Source organism: Gossypium hirsutum, chromosome D10 (assembly GCF_007990345.1).
Source record: "Gossypium hirsutum isolate 1008001.06 chromosome D10, Gossypium_hirsutum_v2.1, whole genome shotgun sequence".
NCBI lineage: Eukaryota > Viridiplantae > Streptophyta > Magnoliopsida > Malvales > Malvaceae > Gossypium > Gossypium hirsutum.
Window position 1 is genome coordinate 28,804,405 of NC_053446.1, and position 2,497 is coordinate 28,806,901.

Below are 2,497 nucleotides of genomic sequence, written 5' to 3' on the forward strand. Positions count from 1 at the left end.
GGTTTGCCAAATTTTTCAGTGTTGCTACTTGGCTTTGGATCAAAGCGTCATTCTTTGCAGTGTACGCTTTCAACAAGTTCTCCAAACTGTTTGATGCCTTAGCTTGAGGTGGTTTTGGAGCTTGTTGATTAAACCCTTGATATTGGTTGGGTCTTTGCTACAATAATTTATTGTTCGGTCCATTTCCTTGTTTGCTCCAAGAAAAGTTAGGATGATTACGCCATAAAGGATTGTAGAAGTTGGACTGGGGTCCTTGTCCACTCCTACTTTGATATTGGTTCCCCACATAGTACACTGACTCGGGATTTGATGGACAATTCTCAAAAGAATGACCTTCTCCACAGTACACACAGGAAACTACTTCAAACGGGCTTGGTGGCTGAGCTACAAAATTATTAGTACTATTAGCAGTTAACTGTTTTAACATAGAGGAAATAGACGATACCTGAGCTGATAACGAAGTGAGGGAGTCAAATTTATGAACTCTGGCTACACGTCTTCCTAAAACTGTTCGATTTGTTGTCCATTGATAGTTATTACTCACGATCCTCTCAATGATCTCATAAGTCTCATTATAAGACTTAGACAAAATTGCACCATTCGCGGAAGCATCTACTATCAATCTTGTATGTGCATTGAGACCATTATAAAATGTCTCTAACTGGATACAATGAGGAATCCCATGATGAGGACACTTACGAAGTAACTCCTTGAATCGCTTACAAGCCTCATACAAAGACTCATCATCCAATTGTTGAAAAGTTGTAATCTCGTTCCTTAACTTAGCGTTTTTGCTAGGTGAGAAATACTTAACCAAAAATCTTTCTGCTAATTCTTGTCATGTAGATATGGAACTTAGTGGCAATGAATTGAGCCATGCTCGTGCTCGATCTCACAACGAATACGAAAACAACTTCAACCTCAATGTGTCTTCAGTCACACCTGCTATCTTGAATGAATCACTCACCTCCATAAACAATAGAAGGTGGAGATGAGGATCTTCCATGGGCATACCACTAAATTGGCCCACCGTTTGTAGCATTTGAAACATCACTGGCTTCAATTCAAATTGGGTTGCTTCAATATATGGCCTTCTAATTCCTTGGTTTAACTCACTAAAAAGTGGCACAGCATATTGTCTGATGCATCAATCCCTATCATCGGCAATGAGGATGGGATTTCATACATGATCGGCTTCATTACCTTAGTCTTGATTCTGATTTCCAAGGTCTATCTCGACTTGTCTTTAAGTTGTTCGTTCATGTTTTTTTTCTGAAAGTTTGCTCAATTTCAGGGTCTACAGGGAGTAAATCGATAATTTGTGCAAGTGTTAGAAAGAATAAGTTAATAATGTTAGAAAAATCAAAATGGAAATAAATAATTTCACGGAAAAAAAAGGACTATGCCAACAATTGACAATCCTCGGCAACGGCGCCAAAAACTTGTAACGCATAGGTTTGTGCAAGTGTACACAGTCGTTATCAAGTACTAAGTAAGTATCAAGTTATCATCTCCACAGGGATTGTATTTGTGCTAAGTCACTTAATTTGTAAAATTATATTAACAATTTGGTAAATAAAAAAAACACAATATAGTTGAGAAGTGGTGATTAAAATATATTAAACTAAATGCAATGATCCCTAATGCAAATTATCCTAAGTATGCAAACTATATGAATGAAATGGATTTTAGTAATATTAAACACAATTTGCAACAATTATAACATAAATAAACTAGGACAATTACTTTAATTAAACTTAATTTATTATCAACATGCTTAATAACATTCGAAAAACTATTCCAAGGCAACTCGATCTTTCATGAGTTTGGAAACCACATTAGGTCCTTTCGGAATCCTTTACTTAGTAAATAAGAATTTTACTGATCCTTATTTACTAAGGGTTTCTTAGCATTCGTGTGAGGTAACAGGGACATGTCAGGTTTGAAACAATTTAATCACACATATCTAAAAATTATGCAGATAACAGATCTTGGTTAGAGTTGTTACGCAACCTACCATTTAATCGGGTTAGGATTTAAATTGAGCATGCACATTTCAATTATGCATCCATTAGCCATCGTCTGGTTAGGATCGCTCAACTAATTCAGGTGCATTTCAATCATGTATGAATGAAATACAGACTTGATTTTAATTGAAAACATGATCGATTGAGGCACAAACATTATAAGTATGAATCAAATAAATATTATTTAATCAAAGAAATCATCCTAGCTTAAATAAAATTAAGCTAACATTGTTGTAAATAAGAACAAAGAACACATAGCAAACATCTTTCTATTAAATTAGAGAAAAGAAAGATTAAACCCAATTCAGAGTGGCTGTCACCCAAGACTTTCACTGACGAGGCTCCTTCGTTCCTTTGCTTTGCTCCTTTGCTGATGGCTTTCCAAGGTGGCCGACCAAGGGTTCTTTAAGAGGCTTAATTGGTAAAATCTCTATGAAGAGATGATGTTAGGCGTGGGAATGGAGAACGCT

At 35.9% G+C, this 2,497-nt stretch overlaps 1 non-coding gene across 1 annotated transcript; it reads left to right on the forward strand.

Moving 5' to 3' along the window:
• Positions 1-677: 677 nt before the first annotated feature.
• Positions 678-784, forward strand: LOC121222739 (small nucleolar RNA R71). Its single transcript, XR_005920110.1, has one exon. It is a non-coding gene; the product is annotated as a small nucleolar RNA R71 (small nucleolar RNA).
• Positions 785-2,497: the final 1,713 nt, after the last annotated feature.